Here is a 19,078-nt window from a genome sequence, read left to right as displayed (position 1 = left end):
CAAAAGAAGCTTTTTTTGGCAACCAATTTAACACGAATTGGTTTCTTACGAAATTGCACAAATAGTGTTACAAAAATTCCACGTATTTTCACAAATTAAAAATAACCTGCGTTTCTAAAGTTTGGATTTACAGGGGCGTAGCAGCCTGCTGTCGTACCAATGATTTTCGTTGGTATGGCATGCCATACCTTTTTTTATAATTTATTGAAAAAAAAACAAAGTTTTTTCACGGGATTAAAGAAAACAAAGTTTTTACAGGAAAAAACAAAGACAGAAAATCCCATTTATGAGTCATAGGCAATATAAACGGTATATATATATATAAACATTTATTAATACTGGTTCAATAGAAATAAAGGGATGTGGTAGATTAGTAGCCAATTAATGAGACGAGTTGAACTCTTAATCCAGGTTTCATAATGTGTTAAAAGTAAACAATTATTTAAAGTCAAACTGAGTACGGCATTCAATAAGCTAAATAAAAAAGTGGGCACCGAAATAAAAAATAAATTATCGAATCTTTTTTAAATACTTTTTTATGTCTAGATGATGCAACCTTAGCCTACCAATTACGTTTTTTTGTGTAGCTGAACTTTATGTGAATTGTTTTTAAAATTGTTTTTTTAGAAATGATGGTGAATTTGGGATGTCCCTTTCAGAATCGGCTGAAAATGTTCTATTTTCCCTTGTTTATACATTGTCACAAACATTGTCGGCATTCAACTCAAAAGCTACTTATTTTAAGAAGGGTTAGTTACGATACTGTTGTCAGTTCACTAAAGATTGCTTATTTTGGCTTTAATATTGATTCACTTGGACAGGGTTCTTTCTTCTCATATATTTTATGATGGTATACTACTAAACCCCTAACGGCAGAGATCGTGCTTGATATTCATATGATGAAACGATATCATATATTAGTTTAATTCAAGTCTCGAGCTCGCATGTCAGTATGTAACTGCTAGAAGTATGTGTTAGGTTATGTATAATTGCCAATTTGTTTAGTTTCTTTTGTGGCCTATTCTGACATCAGACTCAGAATTCTCTTCAACTGACTTTTACTGTGCGTATTGTTGTGTGTATGTTTTTTCTACATTGACTAAAGGTATAAGGGGGAGGTTTAGATCTCAAAAACATGTTTAACTAGCCGCAACTTTGCGCCTGTCTCAAGTCGTGAGCCTCTGGCCTTTGTTAGTCTTGTATGATTTTTAGTTTTACTCTTTTTCTTGGGAGATATTGAGGTCCCCGTATTAAAATCATCATAAGGACCATAACTTATATATAACATAAACTTCTACAATTGAACCATATGTCTTTGACGAAAGATGTGTAAAGAAGTCATCACTAGAAACCTCTCAATAAATGTCAATAAGAAATTCTAGCGTTGGAACCATCTAATCAATTTATAATAGAAATTTAATGGAGTAGAAGACGGCATCAAAAATGTTTAACCCTTACTCTTTATTTATATACAAACCTCACGTCAAGAACTATGAAATTAGTGCATTTTACACTTATTTTATGTTTTTGAGGCGAAAAAGAGGTCATAAAAAAATCTGCCCCGCTACGCTCGGCAAAGAAATTTATTATCTGTACCACTATAAAAAAAAACCTGTATGCCTAGACACATTGAATGGCATCCGACACAAAATTGGAAGTATACATTTAAGCCAAGATATTCCACTTGTTGTATCCGTTTGGATTGTTGACTTTTTGACACATTTCATGTTTTAAATTCTTTTCTTTTTTCTATATTTTGAATTAGACTTTCAAAAAAGTGAGATAACTCAAATTGTTACTGAAAAAATGATAAGCGAAATTTAAGTGTCAGAATGCAGGATTTTGCACCATTTATCCCAAAATTTCTCTGGCCCTTTAGCTGCCCCCAAACCCCTGCCGAATATCTGCCTCAAGGAGGCAGATTATGAGTTGTTTTGCGACCCATAATATTTCACGCCGTACCAATATAAATTTGAGTGCTACGCCTCTGAATTTTATACTTTAAAAGTAATCGGGAGACGGCGTGTATCAGGCCTTGAAGGCATAAAACTTTGCTCAGTGCTCGGAGCACAAAAATCATGCTCGAAACATGAAATCCAACAATTTGATTGGTTGATTACGAGTCTGAGTAGAAAAATCATGCTCGAAAGATTTATGACCTTGAGGTCTGAAATAAGCTGGAGGCACACATTCACAATTTTTACTGCCGTCCTTAACAGGACTATTTCCGATTAAAATTTGTCAAATATTGAAAATATGGGAGGTTGCATTGGAATGTCCCTCCTAGATGGGAATTTGTATGCGTCTGATCATGTTGCAGGCATATTGCACTCTATCTGTCTATTAATGTGTCTCTTTTAAGTGCATCTACTCCTAAAAAACTGGATGGATATAGAAGAAATATTTACATGAGAAATTTCGAAATGTTAAAGGGGAGATACTCGTTACTTTAATAGTATGGCATTACTAATCTTCAAAGCGAAACTCTTCCTGAATGTTTTATGGATTTTAATGAAATGCATGTCGGAAAAGGTAAGGGAGAGAGAAAGAAGAGGGAGACGGGAGAGGGGAGGGCGGGAGAAAGGAGAAGGATGGCGGGAGAAGGGAGAAGAGGGACGGGAGCAGGGAGAAACATACCCCCCTGTCCAGCCCCTCATTGGTTATCCTTAAATGAAGATCGGAAGGACCCTTTTCGAAACGTCGAGATTAGGACTTTATTTTTTCGTGAACTCGGGATTTACACTTATCGGATCTCGGGAACTAATATGTAATTTTCTTAATCCTGGAAAAAATGCCTTATTTATTTCAGAAATTCGCGAACCCGCGTTTATGTTTCTGGTAATTCGGGATAACAACTACTCCTACACCCTCTTACATAATAAAAAAAAATCAAATTACAGATGACTTCAACGGTTCGATATCGATCAGCTGATTTATTACCGGTAACGTTTAGTGGCCAATATTTTATGCATATAAAGAGTAATAAGGACAGCAACCATACTTAATTCTCAATAAAATTCAACGTTCATGACATCGTGTGCTTCTCACGACAACAATTCAGCAATGCATACGAAAACAACTTAATTAAAGAGACATGTTGTGTTGTGTCAACTGATTTTGTGTTGTGTCAACTGATTTTGTGTTGTGTCAACTGATTTTGTGTTGTGTCAAACTATTAATGGACTTGGTGATTTTGCCATTGAAATTTAGGGTGCATTACATATTGCGGAAAGCCCCCGTTTGTATTAGACCAAGTGGATATACGGTTAGGTGTCCTTTTTTGTCAGTTTGTTTCGATATGGAATGTTGTTACCTAGGTATATAATCATAATAATCCTTTTTCATAACTAAATTTGTTTGAATTATTGTGTTTTTATATATTTATATTTTGTATTTTATAAAATGTGATTAAACTGCTTTGCCGAACGTTTTCAAACACAAGACATTCGACTATTCAATCGTATCTAATGTAATAAAAACTACTGTTTTTTAAATTATGTAGTGGGAGGGCGTCATATTCATAGCAGAACGTGAAGTTAAAGCATAATGCTACATTATTTTCATTCTTTGTCAGACTCTCCTTCTTCAATTCTGCCTTGAGTGCATTAAGGGACACATCGGCAAGATGAGAGACACATTTGGTTTCCATAAGAATGCCGATTTTTTTTTGTTGGCATTAATGTATCATTAATCCAGCCCTAAAACTAGATATGTGATAACAACGATAGAAGCCTTTTTCTTTTTTTCATGAAAAAAAAGTTGAATAATTTCGTTCAATCTAAAATTAACATGAAATATATTTTCATGTTAATTTTAGATTGCAGTTGTAAAAAGTTCATAATAAAAAGATGAAATCACATATTTTTTTCGGTAAATAAAAACCACGGTCTATACCGAGTGTGTATCAATAAAAACTGATACAAAATTATAACTTTACGCTTCTATTCAACATAATGTATTGATTCTTAATATTTTAGCCGTCTTTGGAGTATAACAAACAACTCTAAAGGTGTTTTCATATCTTTCATCAAGCTACAACCTAAGTTTCATAATTTATTAGTTGGCCTTTATTAGATTTTTCTGCATGTCAATGTAAAGAATTTCTAATTTAATAAAACTAATTAAGCATGTATTCTTCTTTTTGCGGTTTAAAGATTCATTAAACAAGGTAGATGCTGACCAAATATAATTTACAGATATAACCAATACCAAATATTCACATTTTTTTTTAAATGGTCACAAAGCCATAAATTTGCAATTTCTTTGATGAAAAATGTGCAAATCTTTTAAAAATTCCCATAACACCTCGGTTTTGTACATTTCATGAGCAGAAGATTATAAAATATAGTCAAATACGAACTTATAACTCCATCAAAGTATCATTTTTTACATGAATTTTAAGAAAATCAACCGAAAACTGACCCCAAAAAAAAAATCAGTTTTGCGGAGTTATCTCCCTTTCCAATGTTAATTCCATAATAAATTAAAAATGCTGATTTTGAGTTTTCCTCAAGTAAGATTTCCTGGGACTTTTTTTCTGTATATATTTGTGGCTGAGTGCTATTAATGAGAACTGAAACATTTCCTGAGCAATTAGTTTGAGGTTCAAACTTAGTTTGACTGGACTTTATCTAATCGGAATATTAAACTTTCATTTGAGCTTCTACAACTTAAACTCAATTTGTAACAACTTTTATTCGCTCTCGATAGATAAACGTTAAATGTTAAAATGTTTGATCCTGTTTGGATTTATGATTTCGATTGAAAAAACACAATAAAAGCAATTATATCATTCTTTACTTAAATTTTTTTAACAAACATGAATTTCGTTCACAAAGAAATATCAAACAGTCTGAAAATCTTAAAAACATTTAATTCAAACACATTTGCACACTTTTGTTCATTCAAACATTAAACGCATACTCTCTCCAACAATGTACTTAGATATCACAATAAACAGGCTTATTTTTTTTCGCAACAATTAAAATTTCCTTAATAGTGATTATTTTCAAATTGAACTCGTCTGTTTCTTTCCTTTATTGCTTCCATTTCTGTGACTATACATTTGATCTAAAAAGAATAATAGATTTAAGTTTGTTTTAAGATGATAGTTCATAATATCCATAATTAATTTAAATACATTCCTATTTTATATGGTGTTGCATTGTAGATCTTCCGATCGACAATTTACCCGTGACATATATAAGGCTTCAAGTCTTCGCCTGACCGAGAGACAGGTATTATGATTACACAGTAGATCACTCACCTGCTTGTAGAGCAAATGCGCAAAGGGAAGCAACATTAGTTGTTCTACATAGGGGTAAAATTGGCAGGTTAATAGTGCAAAATCAGCAGGTGGCATATCAGCTCGTCTCGGATTACAAGTAAGCTTGAAATACATGTAGTAAGCTTGAAATACATGTAGTAAGCTTGAAATACATGTAGGATGCTTGACTGAATTTTAGAAACCTACGATTTTAAAAATTAGTAATATAAAAAAGTACTCTCGGAAGCTGATTTCGATCCATTAGCATGCCAAAAATATAACTTGCACATGCAGTAAATTTCACTTGTGTAAATAGTTATCAAAGGTACCAGGCTTATAACTTAATACGCCAAACGCACGTTTCGTCTACATAAGACTCATCAGTGCCTCTCAGATCGAGATAGATAAAAACTTAACAAGTATGAAGCTGAAGAGCATCGAGAACCCAAAATTACAAAAAGTTGTGCCAAATGTAAAATATGTATGATGTTCAGTTAAGTGGTTGTCGTCTGTTTATGTGGTTCATAAGTGTTTATCGTTTCCCGTTTTTATATAGATTAGACTGTTGGTTTTCCCGTTTAAATGGTTGTACACTAGTAATTTTTGGGGCCCTTTATAGCTTGGTGTTCGGTGTGAGACACGGCTCCGTGTTGAAGGCTGCACCTTGACCTATAATGGTTTACTTTTATAAATTGTTACTTGGTTGGAGAGTTGTCTCATTGTCACTCATACCACATCTTTCTATATCTATGTATATAATTCACTTACTTTCTCTTTTAAATAATTCAATCTTTCACTTGTAACCCTTTTGAGTCCAAACCCAAATGAAATATCTGCCTGGTTGCCTTAAATGAAATGTTCTAGTATATAAAATGGATATAAAATTATGTACTAAAATCACAACAATCATATCATTGTTCTAATAAGTCTGTTAACGCAATCCTATATTCCCGTTTCTCTTTTTCTCAAGACAGACCTAAGAGTCCGTGCCATGTTTTTTTCTTTCTTGATGAAGTCCGACCCATTAGCCCCCTTTGCACCAGGCCATGCAGAAGTGATTCACATACAACGAACGTAATGATTTATTTGTGAATACATTTAAATCATTGATGGTAACAATTTGTCGGCACTGCCAGATACATTCTAGCAAGGAATTGTATATTTAAATATACAATTCCTTGATTCTAGTCACTGATGCAAAACTATGAAAAATTGTTTCAAAGAACTTCAAAACTATATAGAAAATGTGAGACATTACGTAGGGTAAATCACCATTTTGTATTTGTATATAATTCAAGATTTGTTTTTCACAAGTAAATAATTACCGTCAGATTAATTGAATCAAATAACTTTCTCTAAACGTAAATGTGGACGGCTCCAACTCTTTCTTGTATTTGGTACAACTTTTTGGAATTTTGGGTCCTCATTGCTCTTCAATTTTGTACTTGTTTGGCTTTCTAACTATTTTAATTTAAGCGTCATTGATGAGTACCTTTGATAACTATTGTGAACTTTGTTGTCGTTTCATCGATTTTTTTGTATTGTCATGGCTTTGACATTTTCTCGTTGACTTATAAGAGTATTCCACCTCTTTTTCTACACCTAAAGTATGAGCACTTGGCTATTTTTGAAAACTACTTTTTTACCTTAAGTTTGGTTAAATTGTTTTGTGGGACTATTGTCTTGTTTACCTAAATCTTACATATTTCCATAATTTCCATAGTGTCACAAAAAATGTTACCAGTAGCTACCTGTATATATTTACTCACCACAAGGATATGAAGTCGTTTGTTCTGTCATATAAATTGTCAATAAAATAACCACAAAATGTAGAATGCCCATTTGTTTTCCTTTCCCGGCAGCTGGTATATGAACTGATTCTTAAATTTCTTCTTTCCGATACTTGTTCAAACAACACTCTAAATTTCTTTTGCTAAAAGTTAAACAATAGGCTATCGGATATGTATTTGGTGGTTGACTATCAGTACCCGAGGGTTTCAATCGCTCAGTAGTCAGTTATTGGACTTCGATACTGAAATGATTTATAACAACTTCTGCTTTAAATTTCCGTTCATTAATTTTGAAATTATTACGAAACCAATATTATTTCTCCTTCTTTGTATATTTTCGTATTGGAACAATTGAGTTTATAGCAAAATTTGATTGACAAGTTTCACGAATAGTTTCTTTTTTCTAGACAAACAAACAAGTTTTAAACCGCCGAGTCTTATGTTTGAAGACAAGTAAATCGCGGTAACCAAGAGAGCTTAATGTTATACTTCTTGTAATACTTACACATGTACGGAAGTAAATAAGCTTAGTAAGTATTTCCTCAAAAGGTAGAGTATAGGAAATGTTCATATATACTGAAGTTAAAGGTCGCTGTTGTTGGTTTGTGAGCACATTTAATCACTTGATGTCGTACATTCAACTCTTATATATCAAAGTAAATTGCGGTAACCAAGAGAGCTTAATGTTATACTTCTTGTAATACTTACACGTGTACGGAAGTCAATAAGCAAAGTAAGTATTTCCTCAAAAGGTAGGGTATAGGAAATGTTCATATATACTGAAGTTAAAGGTCGCTGTTGTTGGTTTGTGAGCACATTTAATCACTTGATGTTATACATTCAACTCTTATATATCATTTGGCTTTCAAATATTCTGCTTTGAGCGTTCGTGGTAAATGTAAATCTAGGAAAAACGCTTCGGACGCTTAAGATATATATTCCAAACTTTACGTTGTCGTTACATTTCCAACTTATCTTTATCAGTTGTTCCTGTGTTGTGATGGTGATGATGCAATTCTGTCCCACGTTTTGTAAGATTTGACGTTCGCCACAATATTTTGCATACAAATGTATTTTTATGTATACTAGAACACACCCGCGAAATCGCGGGGAAATAGAGCATATGTAAACTGTAAAAAAAATATAACCGGAGAATTCCAGGAGAGGTATCCAAAGGAACTTGGGGACTTAATGAACATATTTTACTATATAAAACGGTCACTGATATATTAAAAGTCACCCCAGTAAACTATTGGAATTTATAGTAAATTATAGCAAATTTATACAATTTATTCATAGTATATGTATATGTTTGTAGTATACAGAAATATTTCAGTGACAGCCGTGGATAGAAAACTATTGGAATTGATAATATATATAAATATCAAATACACTTTACATGTATCTATAGTATATGTATGATCATAGTATACAGAAAAACGCAAAAAATAATTGTTCTGTCTCAGTACTTATCCAAATTATGTTTAATTTCAAAACAGGCCTAAAGGGCAGCGGAAGTCTTTTATATTTCTCAAAAAGTCAGTCTGGTGATGGAAACAATATATGGACGCTTATATTTTCGTTTTCCTCTCAAAATAACCCAATCGAAATCGCGGGCATCCAGAGCGTGGTTGAAAACTATGTAAAGTGTTGTAGGTTGAATTTTTGTACAAAAAAATAATGACTGGAGAATTTCAGGAAAGGTAATAAAAGTTATAGGTACTTGAGGACAGGACAATTGTTTTTCAACCCCCTCTGCTTTTTTCCCAAAATTTCCATTTTTTTGTTTTCTACTTATTTCAATATGAACATACGGTTTAGTATGTTATGAACATACATTACTATAAATAAAGTGTGTTTTCTTTTTACTATCAATTCTATATAGACCCTCTCTATGTAATATACTTAGTGACCCGATGAATTTTTGTAAAAGATTTTATGACTGAAGAATTTCAAAAAAGGTATCAAAAGTTATAGGTACTTTGGGACATGCCAATTGTTAATTCTAACCCGGCTGTTATTTTTTTCCTCCAAAACTATAGTTTTTTTCTCTATTGATTTCAATAATGTTAGCGTTTATCTGTATATTATGAACATACATTACTAATGAATAAAGTGTATTTGCTTTTTACTATCAACTCTCAATTTACTTATCCATCCACGGCGGTCATTTAAGAGATAACTGTATTGTATTTGAAGCTTTAAGGACGTCCATCGGTAGTTTTACTGTCGCAAATTTAGTTTACCTGGCGACGCGGAGCGGAGACAGGTAAACGGGTATTTGCGACAGTAAAACTACCGATGGACGTCCGCAAAGCTTCAAATACAATACAGTTATCTCTATTCTAATGCAAAACAAGTTTATAATTATATTTCAATCATTATTTCAGTGTAAAATGTTCATTAAAGAAAATTCCGCGCGAAAAGATGTTATGTTCTTTGGTCCCTACACTAGGTGACGTCATAGGTATGCTTCCGGCGTCAAACATAAACACCGGCCGTTTTCTGGCTTCTGTGCCGCTTCAGAATGTAATAAAATTTGATAAAAAGAAGATTTTTAGGCGCAACAAGTGAGTTTTTTGTTCATTATTGTAGAAATAACATGTCAATACATTCCGAAATTCAAAATGTCGGCTTCCTTAGTTACAGACAAGGAGATAGAGAATTTTACGTTTGCTGTTATCCAATCAGAACAATTGTTACAAAATAATTGCATTAGAATCATAATTGACATATTATAAAGACCCTCTCTATTTTAAAATAAACTCAGTGACCGCCGTGGATGGTAAACTGAAAAATGATAGCAGATAGCAAATACACGTTAGTCATAGTCTTTGGTATGTACAAAGTACAGAAGAAGAAAAAACCGGATGTCTAGTCTGACTTAAAATTTCGTCCAATGACGGGAAAATATCCGGACGCAGTTTTTTCGGTTTTTTTCCAAAATAACCCAAACTGAAAAATCATAAGAATGAATGACAAATGCGACAATACATGATACCTATAGGACACAGAGGCATGATGATTAATTTATTGTGGAAGAAAGAGAAGCGACACACAAAATGAGGTCTTCTCGTTTAATAGTATAGATGTCCCAGACCAGGAGAGTGTGGTCCGGTGGTTGTCGAATGTTTGCTGCCTATCATGTTTTTTTTATTGATGTGGTTTTGGTCAGGCTGTTTGTTTTTCTCTTTTGAACTGTTTCATACATTTTCATGGCTTGCTGTATGGTTTGAAATTTCTTCATCTTTTATTTGCATACTTTGTTTGCTGCATCTTAGCAACACCCCTTTCTCGTTTGGGTTTTGGTTGATATTTTCTAAATGAAAACAATATTATTTCTCATTCTGTTCATATCTTCGTATTGGAACAATTGAGTTCTATATCGACGTTTGTTAGATAAGTTTCCCGAATAATAGTTTGTTCTTGACAACCAAGTTTTAAACCGCTGACAGGAATGTTTAGAATGTGACTGCGCTTCTCATTAGTCTCATATTTAAAGACAAGTAAATCGATCGTTATATTAGTCAGATTATATACATAAATGCTATTTCCAAATGATTGTTTTTATGACTTTCAGACAGTCAAGCATGACACTTTAATTTTTAAAAGTTAATGTAAAGTTTTCGGAATCGAATCGCAAATAGTGGAGATTCTATGTGCATTTGAATTGTTTTATATGCGATAGCCTAGTTAAAGATGTTAAAATGAGATCATTTTTAACATTTTCGGCAATGCCTTCTTAGTCCATAATGAGAAAACCTGAAAAAACGATGGGTTAAGAGTGAATCTCTTAAAGGCAAAAAAATATATATATATGTAAAAAAATGTTTACCTGAAACGGTGGCGAAATGGTTAAAGTGTGCTTAAATTTCAGTTTCAAACTTTATTTATATGCATCGTTTAGTTAAAATTTGGGAAATTTGATTTTCCTCCTCTTTATCTATTAACAATTGGGTTACTACAGCTAATCAGTGACGTAGCAGGATACGATCCATGACTTACAAGTATTTGTGTTATATATATACATGTACATCAGCTTATGTATATATAAGTGTATATAGCCTATGTAACTACCGCATAAATGTATTAACGAGTAATATACTTTGCTTGTAATATCCATGACTGTTTATTGTGTTCATTAGACATCATAAGTCCACGATGTGTCCGTTATTGAACACTAATGCATTGTTCTTCTCGTAACACCTACACATGTGCAGGAAACAACAAGCAAAGTAAGTATTTCCCCAAAAGGTAGGGTATAGGAAATGTTCATATATAGAAGATACAAGTGTGGTGTGTTAGTAAACACAATTAGCACTTGATTTCAGTGCTGACTCGGGGTCGGGGATGTGGTGAAGTTTTCTCATTGAGTGAATAATTAACGAAAATCTGAGGGTAAAAATTTAGAAAATATGCTAAAATACACAAGGAGTATCAGTACTAAAGAGTCAAATCCAAAAGACTTTTTGGATCATTTCTACAATATTTGATAGATATGCAAAGACATTTTTAAGATGATCTTAGTAATTTAATGTCATCAGAATACTTTTTAGCTCACCTGGCCCGAAGGTGTAAATTTGTAAATTTTCCAGCTTTTGGTTATTATCTTGAAATTCTTATTGGTGTTGATGTCTTTCTTGGGGTTTATTGATATAACTAACCATTTTATAATATTTTCTTCTTGTTGATTACTTTCTGTTATCTGTTAGGTCAATAACAGTTTTAGGGGACCTCGGTGGCCGATTGGTCTATGTAGTTACTACTGTAATCACTAGCCAGTCAACACCAATCTTAATTGACTAGAATTGTCAGTTTTCCTATCGAAGGTTGGTGGTTTTCTTCGGGCATTCCGGCTTCCTCCACCAATAAAAACTGGCCACCACGAAATAGTCTTAATGCAGTGCTTAAAAGTGGCATTAAAACACCAAAAATAAAATAAATAAAATAATAACAGTTTTACAGTCAAATATTTACTTGACGATTTCCCTGGTATATTACAGGAACTATCTTTAATTAATGTGTTTGATGATAGCACGAGTTTAGATAGGCTGCATTCTAATAATTCTAGAATTTGATTTTGAAATTAATTTTATAATGGAATATTTTGAAACAATAGTTTAAACAATATAAAAAAAGTATTTTGGATAATTAGTAAATTTCTGTTTCAAACATATATATATTCTACTTTTACCAAGACAATGCCTATAGATTGATTGATTGTTGGTTGCTTAATGTCAAGTGGCTAATATTTCATGCATATTCAGGACAAAAATTGCTATAGACAATCTCTACAGATTTTATTACCGTTAATGATTGTTTTCATATTCATTAAATTATATTTTCATTGCTAAGACTAATTCATTGTTATCCCAAAATTCCATATGCACCAAGTTCAAATTGAGTTTTCTGCTGTGTTCTAATCTTGTTAAAACTGGTAAAGGCTGCAGCATGTCGTTAATAATAGCCATATTATACACATTAAATAAGAAGATGTGGTATGATTGCCAATGAGAAAACTCTCATCAAGATAACAATTGACAAAGACATTAACAACTATAGATCCCCATACTGCCTTCAACAAAATGATAAATCCATACAACATAGGATAATATATAAAATACTGAAGGAAATTTCCTTTTAAAAGATGATAATATTGATTGAATATGTGTCATGCTGTTTGAATATAGAGTTCAATCTTTCTTTAATTTGCTCATTGTTGAAGTCAGTTATAGCTGACTATACACTTTGGGTTTTGCTCTTTGTTGAATGCAGTATGGTGACCTCTAATTGCTTACATATCTCTGGTGGATTGTTAGGTCTTACCTAGAAATTATCAGGGAAAATTACAAAGACTGTAAAAATATGAAGGTTTGCAAGTCTAAGAGTTGATTCAGGCAGGGTTCTGATAAATATCTAGTAAGGAAATCTGCTACCTATAGTTATTAAAAATTATGAATGGCAAATAAAGATCAGTATTTAAACATAATACATACCTTCTTTAAACTTAATAAAATTGTACAAATATCTTCATTAAAACTTATTGAATGGGGTATATTATTAAAGGAACGTCTTATCTTTTTAAAGAGAATGCAAATGACGTATTTAGAATTTATTCAAGTTTTCTATGGACTACCCACCATATAACAAACATTGGTTTAGAATTTGAGTTATCTCCCATTATATACATCAGATAGCATTTCTGTTATCTTGAAATATTTATTTGGACAAAATTACTCTATTTTGTAATATGAATTAATCATGTTGATTTTTTTAAAATGTAAGTTCTTGGTATGTGTTTCTGTTAATAACCTACTTATGTCCATAAAATTAAAACAAAAAATCAATCTTTTAACATATCTGTTTTAAAAATACTCAAAGTTTGTCTACCTATCTATTTGCTGTTGGCTGTTGGCTAAGGACAATTGGTCCATATATTATTGTCTTTTATTATCTGGTTTCTGTCGTATTGCTACTCAGCTTTTTTTTTGCTCACCTGGCCCACAGGGCCAAGTGAGCTTTTCTCATCACTTGGCGTCCGTCGTCTTAACTTTTTACATTTTGAACTTCTTCTAGAGAACCACTGAATGAAATGAAACCAAACATGGCATAAATGTTCCTTATGAGGTGCTGACGAAGTGTTGCTTACTCTGGTTTACTGTTAAAGATGGCCACCAGGAGTTATTATTTAAATTATGGGGCCAATTTTAAACCAAATGTGTCTTCAATCATTAGTTAAGTATCTGTTATGATTTTTATCTTTTTATATGATTTCAAAAACCTAAGTAATGTCAGGTGAGCGACACAGGTTATTGTTAGTCTCTAGTTTAGCCTTTGCAATCATTTAAAATGTCAGGGCTAATATGCATAAAACCACTTAGTTAAGATTTCCAATCGTAGTACTGTTCGGAACAAATCTTAACTTCAGAAGCTTTAGGCGTAGCAATTTTGCTGAATAAGGTGAAAATTGTTTAAAAGATTACAAAGGATTTTTTAAGCAGCTGTCTTGGTTACCTCAACGTGAGCTACACCAATGAATTCGTCTTTTTGATGTGCGGGATCGTCCTTTTACATACTGGATAGGCAGTGGCTATTTTGCCGGTTCCGGCAAAATAGCCTCCTTGGCGCCGGCAAAATAGCGATTTATATAGAGTTTTGCTATGTTGCCGGTCTTAATACGGTAATTAAGAATAACAAAATTATAGAAACATAAACTTCAATAAAAAATCTCTATAGAAATATGTCTTCTTTAAGCATTTATACAAAACGTGCATATTAAAATTTATATTCTTTCCTTTAATAAAAAGTCTCTAATTACATGTCTTTTTATAATTTAAAAAAAAAGCATAAATATTGAAATTGATATTAGTACTTTTTTCTTTAAAAGGAAGTCTTAAAAAGCATAAATATTAAAATTGATATTAGTACTTTTTTCTTTTATCGGAAGTCTAAAAAATAATTCTTTTTCAAAAATATATAAATACTTTAACATACAGAATGTGGCGCGATGAAACTTGTGTGAAGGCGCGCAAATCCTCACCTAATCTGAGATAGTGGTGTTACAGTACAACATATTAAGAACACACTATCAAAAAATCAACTGAAAAAGACTTATATTATCAGATCGATACAAAGCAGAAACGCATCCCACAAAATACAGAATGGACGTGTATTTAAAATTCATGTAAGCAAAGCATACAAACCAATGTAAAAATCGACATTCTGATTAAAACTTTTAATAAGAATATCCTACAGCTATTAGTTTTGAAACGCATAGTAACAACCAACAACCTCAAACTGCTTTACGAGCGTTGTCAACGTATATTTGTTCCGCCTAACAGATGTTCCACCAGAAACTTTGTTATAAACATTGTGATAATAACTGTTCCTGTTGGACCAAATGTTCTATACTATTTATTCCGTTAGGAACTTATACTGTAATATTTATTCCAGTGGAAATAATATTCCAGAATACTTTTTCCTTTTAGAACTTATATTATGAATGAACTTCTATTCCGTAACAGCGTTACAAAAATGAGTGCCTTGCTCTTTGGTGAATTTCTTTTAGGTCTGACACCAGAAAGATGCTGCCACTGCAGACATGAACTGAACATAACACTTGTTTCTTTTAAGTCTGACACCAGAAAGATGCTGCAACTGCAGACATGAACTGAACATAACACTTGTTTCTTTTAAGTCTGACACCAGAAAGATGCTGCCACTGCAGACATGAACTGAACATAACACTTGTTTCTTTTGGGTCTACATCACTTTAAAAAAAAATGCAGATATATACATTTCAGTATTAGACAATCATAGAATGAATGCTGTCAATAGCTAGATTTCAGTATTAAACAATCATAGAATGAATGCTGTCAATAGCTACATTTCAGTATTAGACAATCATAGAATGAATGCTGTCAATAGCTAGATTTCAGTATTAGACAATCATAGAATGAATGCTGTCAATAGCTAGATTTCAGTATTAGACAATCATAGAATGAATGCTGTCAATAGCTAGATTTCAGTATTAGACAATCATAGAATGAATGCTGTCAATAGCTAGATTTCAGTATTAGACAATCATAGAATGAATGCTGTCAATAGCTAGGTTTTAGACAATCATAGAATGAATGCTGTCAATAGCTACATTTCAGTATTAGACAATCATAGAATGAATGCTGTCAATAGCTAGATTTCAGTATTAGACAATCATAGAATGAATGCTGTCAATAGCTAGATTTCAGTATTAGACAATCATAGAATGAATGCTGTCAATAGCTACATTTCAGTATTAGACAATCATAGAATGAATGCTGTCAATAGCTAGATTTCAGTATTAGACAATCATAGAATGAATGCTGTCAATAGCTAGATTTCAGTATTAGACAATCATAGAATGAATGCTGTCAATAGCTAGATTTCAGTATTAAACATTCATAGAATGAATGCTGTCAATAGCTAGATTTCAGTATTAGACATTCATAGAATGAATGCTGTCAATAGCTAGATTTCAGTATTAGACATTCATAGAATGAATGCTGTCAATAGCTAGATTTCAGTATTAGACATTCATAGAATGAATGCTGTCAATAGCTAGATTTCAGTATTAGACAATCATAGAATGAATGCTGTCAATAGCTACATTTCAGTATTAGACAATCATAGAATGAATGCTGTCAATAGCTAGATTTCAGTATTAGACAATCATAGAATGAATGCTGTCAATAGCTACATTTCAGTATTAGACAATCATAGAATGAATGCTGTCAATAGCTACATTTCAGTATTAGACAATCATAGAATGAATGCTGTCAATAGCTACATTTCAGTATTAGACAATCATAGAATGAATGCTGTCAATAGCTACATTTCAGTATTAGACATTCATAGAATGAATGCTGTCAATAGCTACATTTCAGTATTAGACAATCATAGAATGAATGCTGTCAATAGTTACATTTCAGTATTAGACAATCATAGAATGAATGCTGTCAATAGCTAGATTTCAGTATTAGACAATCATAGAATGAATGCTGTCAATAGCTACATTTCAGTATTAGACAATCATAGAATGAATGTTGTCAATAGCTACATTTCAGTATTAGACAATCATAGAATGAATGCTGTCAATAGCTACATTTCAGTATTAGACAATCATAGAATGAATGCTGTCGATAGCTAGATTTCGATAGCTACATTTCAGTATTAGACAATCATAGAATGAATGCTGTCGATAGCTACATTTCAGTATTAGACAATCATAGAATGAATGCTGTCGATAGCTAGATTTCAGTATTAAACATTCATAGAATGAATGCTGTCGATAGCTAGATTTCAGTATTAGACATTCATAGAATGAATGCTGTCGATAGCTAGATTTCAGTATTAGACATTCATAGAATGAATGCTGTCGATAGCTAGATTTCAGTATTAGACATTCATAGAATGAATGCTGTCGATAGCTAGATTTCAGTATTAAACAATCATAGAATGAATGCTGTCAATAGCTAGATTTCAGTATTAAACATTCATAGAATAAATGCTGTCAATAGCTAGATTTCAGTATTAAACATTCATAGAATAAATGCTGTCAATAGCTAGATTTCAGTATTAGACAATCATAGAATAAATGCTGTCAATAGCTAGATTTCAGTATTAAACATTCATAGAATAAATGCTGTCAATAGCTAGATTTCAGTATTAGACATTCATAGAATAAATGCTGTCAATAGCTAGATTTCAGTATTAGACAATCATAGAATAAATGCTGTCAATAGCTAGATTTCAGTATTAAACATTCATAGAATGAATGCTGTCAATAGCTAGATTTCAGTGTTAAACATTCATAGAATGAATGCTGTCAATAGCTAGATTTCAGTATTAAACATTCATAGAATAAATGCTGTCAATAGCTAGATTTCAGTATTAAACATTCATAGAATAAATGCTGTCAATAGCTAGATTTCAGTATTAGACAATCATAGAATAAATGCTGTCAATAGCTAGATTTCAGTATTAGACAATCATAGAATAAATGCTGTCAATAGCTAGATTTCAGTATTAAACATTCATAGAATGAATGCTGTCAATAGCTAGATTTCAGTATTAAACATTCATAGAATGAATGCTGTCAATAGCTAGATTTCAGTATTAAACATTCATAGAATGAATGCTGTCAATAGCTAGATTTCAGTATTAAACATTCATAGAATGAATGCTGTCAATAGCTAGATTTCTATGCATCGTGTGTACATTACTTTTTTTTTTATTAATCTTACAATATTTTATTGCTCCATAGATAATAGATTATTATTAAAGTTTCATTTGGTTTTCATAAATGTTAGTCTTCGTTTCACGTTTCCACAGTTACATATAGTTGTCGTTTTCAAAAAGCTCCCCAACGACATATCGGTCGACAATCAAGTTTGTTTGATAACAAATCTTGTTTTCTATGTTCCATCTAGCCACATATATCATGCATTTGTGTGCATAAAGTTTCCTTAAAATACATTTCATATAGTCTTGATAAAAAATCTGAAATAAGACCGGCAAAATAGCAAAACTCTATTTAAATTGCTATTTTGCCGGAGCCGATCGAATGAACTGGGTTTTTTATATTACATTTCAGAACAAATTAAAGTTTCTATAAGAATTTAAAAAAAAAAGTTGAACCAATAAAAAGAATTATAAATAATACTTGCTTTAGTTATATTTAGTTTTGTTATTTTACTTATGTACCAAAAATGTATTTTTCTCTCTCAATAATTTGTCAACATAATAAACATTTTTGTATATTTTTTTTGTCCATGTAAACTACTAAAACATCACAATGTGTTCTAAATTTCAAGTTGTTTTCAAAACATTCCCAAGGTAAACTATCTTTAAACAAAACTTAAACCCTGAACTGGGTGGTAGGAAGAAGACTATTTAAATGGTTCAAGAAATATACCCCCTGAACGAAACCATTTTTATCAAAATACTTTTAAAAATCCAGCCAATTGCTTGAATGAATTAGTGATTTGTATGGGTTTAAGTCAGGTAGTCTTATGAAAATACTGTTCCATGAACAGGTAGTTAATAAGAGTGCACTCACTGAAATATCTCTACGGTTTTACTTACCATGATTAATGTTGATAATCCTACCAATAAGGTTTACCTGCAAGTGTCTCATAAATTTAACATTGTCAATGATTAAAGAAAATGAGGTCAATGTCAGATAAACCAAAGCCAGACAGACATGTACACCTTGCAATCATTATATACACTAAATTATTTAGTTTACCTTTTACGACGGTCTTTTACTGAGATAGTATTGCAAAACAACCGACCAAACATTTCAAAAAGGGAATTCATATAAACTGACAAACTATCAATCAACAGAACAAGAGAAAAACAATAACCTGTGTATTGACCAATGAACAGTCAACTGTGAAAATGAAGATGAACCCTAAATCAAATAAGATGCCACTGCTGGTGGAGTTTTGATATGGTCATATTTATAAATTTACTGTTTACAAAA

At 32.0% G+C, this 19,078-nt stretch overlaps 1 long non-coding RNA gene across 2 annotated transcripts; it reads right to left on the bottom strand.

Moving 5' to 3' along the window:
- Nucleotides 1–4,775: 4,775 nt before the first annotated feature.
- On the bottom strand, nt 4,776–10,925 carry LOC143056802 (uncharacterized). Of its 2 annotated transcripts, XR_012972520.1 has the most exons (4): nt 10,892–10,925; nt 7,036–7,298; nt 6,035–6,111; nt 4,776–5,070 (listed from the first exon to the last, which is right to left on the bottom strand). It is a non-coding gene; the product is annotated as an uncharacterized LOC143056802 (long non-coding RNA). The 2 variants fall into 2 exon arrangements; XR_012972519.1 differs by lacking the exon at nt 10,892–10,925 and having other exon boundaries at nt 7,036–7,564.
- Between the last annotated feature and the right edge of the window lie 8,153 nt (nt 10,926–19,078).

The sequence above is a fragment of the Mytilus galloprovincialis genome, chromosome 13 (genome assembly GCF_965363235.1).
Source record: "Mytilus galloprovincialis chromosome 13, xbMytGall1.hap1.1, whole genome shotgun sequence".
Lineage (NCBI taxonomy): Eukaryota > Metazoa > Mollusca > Bivalvia > Mytilida > Mytilidae > Mytilus > Mytilus galloprovincialis.
Note: the sequence above shows the minus strand (reverse complement) of the source record. Positions and strands in the feature narration are given on the sequence as shown.